Source organism: Mytilus galloprovincialis, chromosome 1, assembly GCF_965363235.1.
Source record: "Mytilus galloprovincialis chromosome 1, xbMytGall1.hap1.1, whole genome shotgun sequence".
Lineage (NCBI taxonomy): Eukaryota > Metazoa > Mollusca > Bivalvia > Mytilida > Mytilidae > Mytilus > Mytilus galloprovincialis.
In genome coordinates this window covers 18,097,305-18,111,494 of record NC_134838.1, presented here as the reverse complement: position 1 = coordinate 18,111,494, position 14,190 = coordinate 18,097,305, and the positions used below count along the sequence as shown (strand labels likewise).

Here is a 14,190-nt window from a genome sequence, read left to right as displayed (position 1 = left end):
CTAATTTTTGACTCTTCACATTTTACATAATCCGCTTCGCGGATTATTCAATGTGAAGAGTCAAAAATTAGTTTTATGGTTCAATAAATTCAAAATAAATAATAGCCATTCATTAAAACACTATATATATATATATATATATATATATTATTAATTCGTATATTTTAACATATTTGATTCGTTTAGAGATAGTCACATGTTAAACTATAGTTTCGAAGGTAGAGAAAAAACGACGGATAGCAAAAAGCATATTGACCGGCAAAAAGCATATCGCACGGTTATTTTTAGAATATCTAAAAACCGATATACTTTGTGACGTCATGTACTGAATTTCATGGGCGGATTCTGGATTTTAGAAAAGGGGCGACATTTTTAAAGATGGCTGAGCGAAGCGAGTCGAAAAAAATTGTGACCTTTTTGGGGGCTAAAAAACATAAAATTTATGTAGAATGCATGTTTAAACGGTTCCTTATTTTGGGCATATATATTTTATAGTTGTTGTAAAGTGTAAGGGTTGAACATTTTTTTATGCTGTATATATAAAATAATAGTATGGATCCAAAGCTATTTACTGCTTTATTGCATGTAGGACCTCGACATGGACAATTCTTGTTTGTTGTATGTTAAGTTAGAACAACCTCACAGATTTCTTGTTGTAAACCAGATATACGCCGGGCTCTTCAATGAAATTTACAATACGACCGACACGATTGAAGAAAGACAAACAAGCAATTTTTATCCAAATGCTCGGTTGATATGTTTCGCCAAATTTTTTTAATGGAAATGCGGGGTTCCAAATTAACAAAAGGCTACGACATAATTCTAAAATGACAGCGAGTTTATGAATGACGGTTGACAAATGGATCACACACAGCAGCCGGTGGCATTTCGGTCTTGAAAAAAGTATTTAATATGCAGTATCAGTTCGCCGAAACAGACATTCCAGTCACACATGCAAACCCCCGCCCCCCAAAAAATACGCCCGTTTTTTTGTTCATCATGTTTATATAATTCTAAATAATTTTGTTGGAAACTTTCGTTTCTTATAGCAAACAAGAGGCTCTCAAGAGCCTGAATCGCTCACCTGAATTTTTTTGGTTTAATCTCTCATCAATGATTATTTTGGCTTTTCAATTTATTTAAATGTTCTTTGAATCGTCCTATTTTCTTCAAAAGCAAAAAAAAATCATTTTCTCCTATGTTCTATTTTAGCCATAGGAGCTATGTTTCTTGACATACAAGGAAATGAAATATAAAATTTATACTAGATACTCTGAAACTCTGAAACTCATTTAGCCTAAGTTTGGCTGAAATTGATACAGCAGTTTCATAAGAGAAGATTTTTTAAAGTAAGTCAACATGGTGAACAAATTGTGAAAAAAGTCTTTAAAGGGCAATAACTCCTAAAGAGGTCAATTGACAATTTTGGTCAAATTGACTTATTTGTAGATCTTACTTTGCTGATCATATTTGCTGTTAACAGTTTATCTTTATCTATAATAATATTCAAGATAATGACCAAAAACTGCAAAATTTCCTTAAAATTACCAATTAAGTGGCAGCAACCCAACAATTGGATGTTTGATTCATCTGAAAATTTCACGGCTGATAGATATTGACCTAATGAACATTTTTACTCCATGTCAGATTTGCTCTTAATGCTTTCGTTTTTGAGATATAAGCCAAAAACTGCATTTGACCCCTATGTTCTATTTTAAGTAACGGCGGCCATGTTTTTTGACGGATCAAAAATCAAAGCACACACTTTGTGCAGGATAATCTAAGGAACAACCATGCTAAGTTTTAACCAAATCCATTCAGTAGTTTCAGAGGAGAAGATTTTTTAAAGTTAGCAAATATGATGAACAAATTGTGAAAAATTGTTATTAAAGGACAATAACCCCTTAAGGGGTCAATTGACAATTTTGGTCAAATTGACTTATTTGTAGATCTTACTTTGCTGATCTTTTTTGCTGTTTACAGTTTATCTTTATCTATAATAATATTCAAGATAATGACCAAAAACTGCAAAATTTCCTTAAAATTACCAATTAAGTGGCAGCAACCCAACAATGGTTTGTTTGATTCATCTGAAAATTTCAGGGCTGATAGATCTTGACCTAATGAACATTTTTACTCCATGTCAGATTTGCTCTAAATGCTTTTGTTTTTGAGATATAAGCCAAAAACTGCATTTGACCCCTATGTTCTATTTTAAGTAACGGCGGCCATGTTTTTTGACGGATCAAAAATCAAAGCACACACTTTGTGCAGGATAATCTAAGGAACAATCATGCTAAGTTTTAACCAAATCCATTCAGTAGTTTCAGAGGAGAAGATTTTTTAAAGTTGGCAAATATGATGAACAAATTGTGAAAAATTGTCATTAAAGGACAATAACCCCTTAAGGGGTCAATTGACAATTTTGGTCATATTAACTTATTTGTAGATCTTACTTTGCTGATCTTTTTTGCTGTTTACAGTTTATCTTTATCTATAATAGTATTCAAGATAATGACCAAAAACTGCAAAATTTCCTTAAAATTACCAATTAAGTGGCAGCAACCCAACAATGGTTTGTTTGATTCATCTGAAAATTTCAGGGCTGATAGATCTTGACCTAATGAACATTTTTACCCCATGTCAGATTTGCTCTAAATGCTTTCGTTTTTGAGATATAAGCCAAAAACTGCATTTGACCCCTATGTTCTATTTTAAGTAACGGCGGCCATGTTTTTTGACGGATCAAAAATCGAAGCGCACATTTTGTGCAGGATATACTAAGGAACAATCATGTTAAGTTTCATTCAAATCCATTCAGTAGTTTCAGAGGAGAAGATGTTTGAAAAATTGTTAACGACGACAGACGACGACGACGACGACGGACGCCAAGTGATGAGAAAAGCTCACATGGCCTTTTAGGCCAGGTGAGCTAAAAAGTGGACAAGATTATTGTTTTCAATCCAGATACGGTCAAAATTTTAGTTTTTAATAGACAAAAACCCAAGTCAGTTTTTTTTCTTTCAAATATCTCAGACCGCCTTCTCTAACAAATGGTTCGTTCCTTACACTTTAAATCTATTTAGACTGGGGACCATCATTCAGCTGTGTTATTTCTAGTAAAAATAGGCTGGGGCGTTTGGGGTTACACAGGTTTCCGTAGGTAAGTAATAATGTTGTGGAACTTTTTTTCAAGAAAGTGTAAAGAGTATAACTTTCTGTCTCGTGGAATTGTGAAATAGAACTTCAAGTCAATACGTTCTTGTTCAATCCTGTTTCGTTTTGAAGATGTCATGATTGTTATCCTCAGTCAGTGTTACTGAAATTTGATTTTCAAAATGACTGAGTGACGTTTTACGGCGAACTGGTCAACTCCGCCATAGCGAATCACATGAGTTTGTTATAATCAGTAAATACCAGCAAAACATATCATTATAAGTAAATAATTGTCGCATAAAAAATAAATACACGGGAAATGGGAAAGTTCTCGAAGACTTGTCTGATTAATCAGTTTCCCCAAAAACGTCCAAGCAACGCCTTATTTGACCCATCTAGATCCGCCACTGCCAGTCAAACTACGTCTTCCAATGTAAATACAGAAACAAAATCATCAATTGTATATGAAAAATGAAATATATATTATCACTAAGTTTAAAACAATATTTTGGTCGAGAGAAAAATTACAATAAAAAGATTCATTCATACTGCTAGATTTGAACTTGGCACTGTTACATTGTGTACGATGCCAACGACTAGGAGATCACGGCTATGAACAGCCCGCATTTGATGCTGAAAAATTTACATTATTATATATTGTACATCTGTATCAAAAGCAATTCTGCTTGAGATTCACAACACGTACCACAAATCATACTAGTTTATTGATTGATTGACGATGGATGTTAGATGTCATATAAACGTTCAAAACAATCTAAACATAATGTAAATGAAGGATTCAAGGATAGTTTCACTACATACATAGAAAGTATAAACACAATATAATAAAAGTACATAATATAAAAAATTTAGAATGCATGTGTCATTCTTAAAAGAACTATGAGAGACTGTTACATTTTTGTATTTACACAGAACATAAAAGTGCAATGTCACCATGCACATTCAAGGATGATGGATTAATCAGTTTACACAAATATTTATGTATACTTATTCAAATTCAATTAGTTTAATTACCAAATTTTAGAAACTATTTATATTCACATATATTATTTAAATATTTCTTTTACATTATAGTATATATTTTTTAGTTTGAAAAGGATGAAAGTGTCTCATATGTCTTAAAGGCAGGGATCTAATATTGTTTTAAAGAATTTTTTTATATTGTATATGATGATGTATATTGGATCGTGACACTATAATAAACTATTTACTTACTTACTATATACAGTAATTTGCAATCAGCATACAACAAATGGAAGTTTTTAACGACCTTGACTGGCTATCTAGCATACGTGTACAAGGTTGCTAATTACTATATATAAATTACAAATTTACTCCGATATATATACTAATATATAAAAACTGTTGTTTCTAATTTGTGTTTGTAGCTATGTATACTGTATTGTTTAGTACTATATTTGTATTTTTATACTATTAAACGAGAAGACCTCCTTTTGTGTGTCGCTTCTCTTCCTTCCATGATAAATTAATCATCATGCCTCTGGGTTTTAAAGATGACATGCATAGTCGCATTTGTCGTCCATTCTTATGGTTCATTTTTGGAGAAAAACAACAAAAAAAGGAGTCCGAATATCAATTCCGTCATCAGACTGACTTTTAGTCATAGATAAGACTTCCGGTTTGAAACATGCACACAAGTACAACCACTCGTATGATAGATAACAAAAATGAGAAATAAATTAGCCAATCAGAGCGTTGTCCATATTATGGTGTTTAGATCCACAACTATCTTACCACCTTAGAAAAGACAATTATTTTTCGCGTTTATCTGTATATATAAACTACGATTATACTACTTTAATATTTAAAGACTCGCTGTATAATGTCTACTGTTTTCTTTGAAATGACAATTTAAGGGATCATACCAGTTGCATATATATGTTGTGTACAAGATGTAATGTTGTACAAATTATAATTTTTACAGATATTTTGTACAAGTTGTCATTGTTTTATGAACATCTTATTTTGCATATTTCTGTAATATTTCCATAACTACTTGATACCAGGGTTTTCCCTTGATCAATTATTTCTTCGCCACCTCTTTCGCCAAAACAATATATTTTTCGCCACTTTATTATTTTTTTCGCCAAATAACAAGAAATATATTTTTTCGTTTAAAATTTACCTTTTTTTAACCCCCTCCCTCTTCCCTTAAATAAGATGATTTTGCTCCATTGTGTCAATGATTATTCTCTCAAACTTATTTAAGAGTGTACATTTTAATGAATAGACTTTAAAACAACGATTTTTTTTATAACTTAAAAGGGAAATATCTTATTGTATTTTAAACAACTTTCCTAATTAGGGGCCCACTATACTTTAATGATAAAGAAGATATAAGTCCTGGAATATAACAAAATTAATGAACATGTTTTGGTCACATAATACCAGTATAGTTCGTAATGAAAGTTTCTTTAAAAGAAAAATACTAAAACTCAAACGACTTTAAAGTAGTCGTCCTAATCAATTACCTAAATCAAATTTAAAGGATGATTAAAGTTTTAAATCGGAGATTGTTCTTGCTTTTGAACATTTTCCTCACATCAGCATCTTTCTTTTCTAATCTACCTTTAATGGTAGTAGATGGGACGTCAAAAGAGTTTGCTTCAAATACGCGCGTCACAAAGTGGTAGATAAACTCTGTATGTAACATTTAGTAGCAGCCATTTAACAATTATTGTATTCTACTTCTTCTTATAAATATTAAAGGTTTTTAAATTTTGGTAATTAAATTTTTGTTACTTTCCAAATTTTTTTTTAATAATTTCCGTATATTAATTATATGTTTTTTTTAAATCATTTATAAATACCAAAATCTATTTAATTTATAGAATTTGTAATGATTAAACATTAAATAAAACATTCATATATAAATAAAACATCTGCTATCAAAAAGGGGAAATTACAACCCATTTAAGTTAAATTAAACTTTAACATTAGTACTTGTAAAATATTGTATACAAAGGTATCAATTGAACTAGAGGACTTGGAAATTTTGAACCATGCAGGAATCAAATATCTTATTAATCCCTCTAAAATAGTATGTTTCTTTGCTTACACATTTAAATCATTATCTTATTCAATGTATTGACTGCACAAAAAGGACTTGTAAAGATCAAACACATTTTTTTTAATAGTAGCTTGGACAAGAAATGACGTTTTTATTGAAAACGCCCAATTCTAAAGCCGATGGACAAACATGAACCATCAGTAATAATTGAAACAACAGATCATTCATATTATCTTATATTATTTTACCGCTCTATAATAGTATCCCAATACAGATACATATAAATGGGGTGGGGTGGGTGCATATATACGTTACTATCATTTTTAAATCACATTGATAGCGTTTGAAAAATTTTAATAAGAGAGAATTAGTTAAATAATGTATCTTAAAATATTTGAGATAATACTTTCAAATAAAATTATGGGTTAGAACCACAAATTCCTGACTTCTCAGTTACATGTCAGTTGTATTACTATAAATTTTTTTTTACTTTAAACTCATCAATTTTAAATTAGAAGAAGGCAAGGAAAGGAGAATTGTGAATTTAATGCAACAATAAAAAATAAAATAAAAAATGTTTAGCAAAGCAAACGACATGGTCCTGTGCTATTCGTTTGATGCATGGATGAAATCTACAATCAACGACAGTGTAGTAACTTCAAACACGAAATTAGTCAAAGAATCTTTGATGGTACCTATTGAACTTCTTTGAAGTCAAATTTTCCCATGGTTGATACTACAGATCAAAGCCTTTTTTTACCCTTTTATGTTCAACATTCCCATGAAAAAAAGTATTGGTCACGTGACGGGGAATTGGCAGCATCCTTTTTCTGTAGACTTTTGTTCTGTTCGGTAAACCTTTCATTGCACAAGTTACTTTGCAGCACAATGTACGAAGTATCAGCACGAGGGTAGGTAAATTATTTCATTGATTCTTTTTGTCTTATGTAAAGGAGTTTTTAAAGAAATTCATTTTAACAATAAATAAAGGATAAAGCTCATCATAAATTACATGTAAGCATTTGGCAAAGAGTCGAAGTATGAATAAATGAACGAGGAATTGAAAGTAAAAGCAGCTTTACAGTATTTGTTGTCAATGCGAACAGATTTTAACCACAGCTATATGTGTTTTTTTTTCAAAATATAAGTCATTCTTGAATATATTGATGTAATAACTGGTACACAGACAATTTGAATTGTGTTGTCATGTATGGGACAATAAAACAAATCAAATGATATATTCAGGGAGTACGTGGGTCATTATTTCCATCCTGTTTGAGAATTTGTAAACGGTCGAGTCCCCCACACCTTAACCACATATATGGGACAATAAACAAATCAAATGAGATATATGGGGATTCCCTGTGGTCACCCCACCCACTCCTGTTTTAGAACATGTAATTGGTCGAGATCCCAATCCTTAACTATATATATTTATGTATGAGAAAATAAAACAAATCAAATGAAATATAGGGTGAGTCCCTTGGGTCACCCACCCATACCTGTTAGAGAACTTGGAAATGATCGAGATCCCAACCCCAAACCATATATATTCATCCTGCCACATTTTTTATGTATGTGCATGTCCCAAGGCAGGAGCCTGGAATTCAGTGGTTGTCGTTTGTTTATGTGTTACATATTTGTTTTTCGTTCATTTTTTTAAACCAGAAAACATAATGCCCCTCTACTATCGTAGGTGGGGGCATACAAAAATTAATAAATAACACTCATAATGCTTAGAATGGTTGTCCTCGTGCAACACAGTTAATAACACCATATAGGAAAAACAGAACTCATTTTGTCATAAGACACTGTCAAACATCCATACATACTATCCACACTCATCTGTGTCCACACTTGTTTTTTTTTACATAAATAAGGCCGTTAGTTTTCTCGTTTGAATTGTTTTACATTGTCTTATCGGGGCCTTTTATAGCTGACTATGTGCGGTATGAGATTTGCTCATTGTTGAAGGCCGTACGGTGACCTATAATTTTTAATGTGTGTGTCATTTTGATCTTTTATGGATATTTGTCTCATTGGCAATCATACCACAACTTCTTTTTTATATCATGTATAACAAATATAATAAGGTTTATGGCGAGTCCGTGGAGGTCACCTCACCCTTCCTGTTTGAGAACTTGTAAACGGTCAAGATCCCCACTCCTAAACCGTATTTATTCCTGTTCGTCATTTCAAAAAGATTTGAATGTCATACAAGATCATTCTCCTATGCGTCGCATATGTATATCACTTTACTACTCTTAACCAATGTGTACTGGACTTTGTCCAATGTCAGGCTTCAACGTGAATGACGAATTGTTGGAGCTTTATTTGGGAGACTTCGTAACGGAATCCCGTTACAAATAGTATGTTTATTATAAAATTTTATTGGTGCATAAAATGAGACTAGGTTAATTGAATTTACTTTAATTATTTTAGGAATTATTTCTGGGCCTATCACAATTTTTAACCGGATTTTTGTGACAAAAATGTCGGTTATTGATTTGGGGATGTACGGCGGGCGGCCGGGCGGGCGACAACCAAATGTTGTCCGTGCATTTACTTATGAACCATTCAACCGAAGCTTTTCAAATTTTAATATGTTGTTACAGACAACAAAATGAAGGTCAAGTTCAATAATGACGATTTTGACTTTTACCGTTCAGGAGTTATGGTTCTTGAAAGATAGAAAAATGGCATTTTCAGTCGCGTCCTTGCATTTACGCACTAACTGTTCAACCAAAGCTTCCCAAATTTTAATATGTTGTTACTGATGACAAAATGGAAGTCAAGTTCAATAATGACGATTTTGACTTTTACCGTTCAGGAGTTATGGTTCTTGAAAGATTGAAAAATGGCATTTCCAGTCGTGTCCGTGCATTTATGCATGAACTGTTCAACCAAAGCTTCTCCAATTTCAATATGTTGATACTGATGACAAAATTGAGGTCAAGTTCAATAATGACGATTTTGACTTTAACCGTTCAGAAGTTATGGTTCTTGAAAGATTGAAAATTTGCTTTTTTAAGTCGTGTCCGTGCATTTACTCGTGAACCATTCAACTTAAGCTTTTCAAACTTTAATATGTTGATACTGATGACACAATGGAGGTCAAATTTGATATTGACGATTTTTACTTTCACCTTTCATCAGTTATGGTTCTTGTAATATTGGCAGGACACAAATAAATGTTAATAACTCCGGTTTGCTGTCGTTGTGACAGTCTCTTGTTATTTATGGATCATTGTTAATTAATTTGCCATTAAATAAACATAAATTTACAATAAACGAATGTCTAATGTTTGAAATAAATTGAAGCAACACTGCCACAGTTTCCCTAATTACGTTTGCCTTGCTTTTTGGTTAACTGCCTACATCGCTTATAGTGCTTTGATTACTTTCTTTGGATACTTACACCGATAGTAGAAAGGTTAATTTTGTATAATTCCGTATTTGATTTTGAAATTTAAAAATCAAATGAGGCGTCATTTTGCATTTGCGCCGATTTTTTCTTTCATTTGCGCCGATATTTTCTTTCATTTGCGCCGATTGTTTTACAGGTAAATTACAGGTGAATAATTCAGTTCAGTTCAGTTCAGTTCAGTTTCTTGTATATTCCTCCATTAAATGTGGAGCACTACCCAAAGGGTATAGTTTGAGCAACTATTTACACCTTAAAACATAGGGAAACAATTAATTATATTATATACAGATGACTGAATTTGGTTATAATGATCACTAAATAATAGATATCATAATTAATTCATAGGATTGTCATCATAAAGTTTTGTGTTTTTTTTGTGTTTTTTTTTAATATATAATAATTTATATGTGCTAGGGTGTAGGAAAATGCCGATTAAAAAAAAAACTGCATATACATGTATTTACAGGAATTAAAATGGTCAAAAGTTTTAAATTACTTATAATCATTAGCTGAGAGTGCTATACATATAATAATTACATTAGATGTATGTTTCATTGTAATACGTTATTCTAATTGGCTAACAGTACATCACATGTTATTCCGTAAACAATTGCATGAGACAATAACATTTATCATGCATGATGACACAAGGTCCCACAATAAAGTGCACAGGTGAATTAAATAAAACTGGATAACAATCGTGTTTTCATGATCCTAGCTAAAAAATGTAATTATAAGTATTGAATGCTTCTTTTTGTAACTTTATAGTGTTGTAAAAGCGTTGACCGTGCGTACATTTTAAGAATGAAGCGCGGAAGCGCTTCATACAAAATGTACTTCGGTCAACGCTTTTACACCCCAATAAATTTACAAAAAGAAGCATTCAATTCTTTAAAAGATATAAGAAGATGTGATATGAGTGCCAATGAGAGAACTCTCCATCCAAGTCATGTTATTTTTCATTTTACATTATAGACCTCTTCCATTAGCCACTTGTACAAATTTATGAATTGTCAATCATAACATGTATATAACTGTTGTCCCCTGCTCACAGTGGGGAGGTGGAAGAAGGCCTACAAGATGCATCTCCAGACATTTTCCCTGAACGTAACCGTAGTTCTTCACCCTCTGTCTTTCGGACATCTGCCACATATTTATGCTCGATCTGTGTTTTGACAATAAAATCCGTGGTGACTCTGGCTTTACACAGTTTTATAGTACATTAGTAAGATATGTTGTTATATTTCAGGACACTTATCTTCCGATATGTATGGCCCTTGATGATTAAAGAATTGTCTCCGCGGCTAGTTTCAGTGTGCAATATGTCTATCATGTTACAATGAAGTTGCAGAAACATATGAATCAAAATTATCTTAAAAACATAAATGAAAAACATTTAGAACCAAATTTTACCACTGGTATAGTACATGTACAAGTATTAACTTACCTGTAAATCTAATTAGGAGCAAATAAAAAAAATCGGCGCAAATGAAAAAATGAAATCGGCGCAATGAAAGAACGAAAATGTTCAAAATCGGCGCAAATGTCATACGCCCAAATGAGGATGAGAGTCGAGAACTGACATTTGATCTCGAGTGTTCGAATTGATATATCAATCAATCTACCTTTTCTCTTATCATAAAAACATGTTCTTTAGTAGAATAAACAATGCAAAATTTAAAGACAATAATGAATTCAGCGTTGAAAAAACGATTTGATATGTCTACATCGCTCAATATATAACGTCGACTGCTCGTGCCACGCAAGGTCAAGTAATCGACATTTTTAAGCTAGTGTCCGAGATAGCAAGTCGAACACTTCCGATATTTAGTTAGTAACTTGATTGTTTTTATAATTAAGTCAAACGCTACAGGTATTATGTTGGGCGCCCAAGATATTGTAATTGAGGCTCGAGATATAATGTCTAGCGCTTCAGATGATATCAGTGATATTGTTGACTTTTTTCAAAACTCAAATGATGAAATCATAATCTTTCAGTCAGTTTAATTGAAGTCTGGAGCTGGCATGTCAGTTAACTGCTAGTAGTCTGTTGTTATTTATGTATTATTGTCATTTTGTTTATTTTCTTTGGTTACATCTTCTGACATCAGACTCGGACTTCTCTTGAACTGAATTTTAATGTGCGCATTGTTATGCGTTTACTTTTCTACATTGGTTAGAGGTATAGGGGGAGGGTTGAGATCTCACAAACATGTTTAACCCCGCCGCATTTTTGCGCCTGTCCCAAGTCAGGAGCCTCTGGCATTTGTTAGTCTTGTATTATTTTAATTTTAGTTTCTTGTGTACAATTTGGAAATTAGTATGGCGTTCATTATCACTCAACTAGTATAAATTTGTTTAGGGGCAAGCTGAAGTACGCCTCCGGGTGCGGGAATTTCTCGCTACATTGAAGACCTGTTGGTGACCTTCTGCTGTTGTTTTTTTTTTATTTAGTCGGGTTGTTGTCTCTTTGACACATTCCCCATTTCCATTCTCAATTTTACGTATGGTTTGGGTTATAGGTTGAGATCTAGACATTATAAGCATAGTGCTCATTAGTTTAGCCTTGGTATAAAACACATAGTGCTCAGGACGATGAGCCGAGGATGAAGAATCCAAACCCTCCCCTAACCTGGGACAGTAGTAACTGTACAACATAAGAACGAACTATAACAGTCAGTTGGAAAAGGCTTAACTCATCAGAAGGATACAAAAAGATAAAGATATAAACAAAAACAGAGTGACCGTGTCTGGGCACTTATACATCGCAACAACAAAAAGACCATAAGTACAGATCTGATAGTACTCGCAGTTGCTGACAGCTAATTCAAAGCCAATAACAAATAATAAAAAATAATGCACTTAATACTATCAATCATTGCACATCTAACATCCAATGCATTCAGTGTAAAGCCGTCATAAACATGACCTTATGTAATGCAAAGATACAGGTATCGACATAATGTAATTCCATGATTGTGCATTATGCATATGTTCCAGACCGTATGAATATTTGGACCGTATGCGTACTTTTTCAAAATACGCATACGGTCGGACCGTACGCGTATGGTCTGACTAAGGTCTGACTATATATATATATAGAAGCTGGTCAAGTTTATTAGATACAAATGTATAGAATAGATCAACATAACTCATATATCAAATAAATAAAATAAGTTCAATAGTTATTGAAATATAAAATTAATATATTAAGGAGGCTCGCTGGTATAAGATTTTCAGAAAAAAATTAAACATTAATTTTTCATTACAAATTTTATTGATTACCTTAAGTAGCTGTTTCTTTATTAAATGGTACAAAAATCATTCCAAAAAATCAATTCGTGTTGGCCCCAGCGGACTTTTAAAATGTAGACGTCATTGAAAAAGCTTCAAATTATCTCCCTTTGGTGCAAAAATGCCATTTTTTGGCATAAAAATTGAAACTCATCGGTGACCTATATTTTTTATTGTTGTTTTCGAATAAGCTGTAGATAGACTAAATAATTGTAAAATTTTAGCGATTTCTGTAATTTAGTTCTTTTTTTATTTCGATATTGCCGCTATTTCTCCTATTAGTTCAACAGAAAAAAAGGACATTAACAAAAATGTATGCTCCTTTCGAAGGCAGATTGTGAGCGTAAATGAACGGTGACCCCATTTTTTTATTTCATTTTTCTATTAAGTATAAGATAAAGTTCATTTATAGAAAAATATAGAGATATCCTATATTAAATAAAAAATTTCATTTAGACCCGCGAGCCCCCTTAACTATTTAAAACAATCACGCTCATTTGATCTGTAAATCTCCGGTATTTAGCATGTCAGTAATTCAGTAATTGCAGCCCAGTACGCTCATTAAAAATACTGCTCAGACCGTACGCGTACTACGATCAAAATACTCATATGGTCTGGAACATATATAACAATTTTATTTAGTTTGCTTTCAATTTACTGATTACAAACTCAATATTGATAACAATAAAAACAATATTCAATGATGTAAATACAGTGTTGAATTTCTTAAAACCTCGGTCACACCTTACCGGATAGCTCGAACGGACGCCTAACGGATAACTTTTATTCAATCCGTTCATGTCCGTTAGACGTCCGTTCTTATCCGTTAGACGTCCGTCCATATCCGTTGCATGTCCGTTAAGGTGGTTTGGGTGTCTTCCTCCGTCTTGGATTGTAAAAAACAGTGAACCAAAGGTCCATATTTTCTATCAAGTTAGCAAAATTTGATGCAGGAATGCAGAAATTTAATATGAATTTTCATTTAAAAAAACCAATTTATAAGAATATAACTTATAAATATTGATAATTTTGCAAAAATTGATTATTTTTTTTTGTTTTAAAAAAAAAATTAAATTGCCATTTTAAGGGGAGGTAACTCTAAAATAGTTCATTTTCTGAAGGATTCTTCATGGAATTTTCCTATTATGTATTTTAGTCGGAAAAAACTCACGGTGACCCTATCTTTTCTTTCGAAATTCTCAAAGCATTGTCTGGAAGTAATCTTTTCCTTAAGTATTGAACAATTCTATCATTTTGTTTA

General features: G+C 32.3%; 1 protein-coding gene across 1 annotated transcript in view; it reads right to left on the bottom strand.

Annotated features, from left to right (window-relative positions):
* The window catches only part of LOC143068035 (transcription initiation factor IIE subunit beta-like), a 210,152-nt gene extending 200,536 nt beyond the window's left edge, over window positions 1-9,616 (bottom strand). Inside the window, exon 1 of the mRNA XM_076241785.1 lies at window positions 9,605-9,616. The gene's annotated coding sequence lies outside the window, so the exon portion shown is untranslated. The remainder of the gene's footprint in view (window positions 1-9,604) is intronic.
* Between the last annotated feature and the right edge of the window lie 4,574 nt (window positions 9,617-14,190).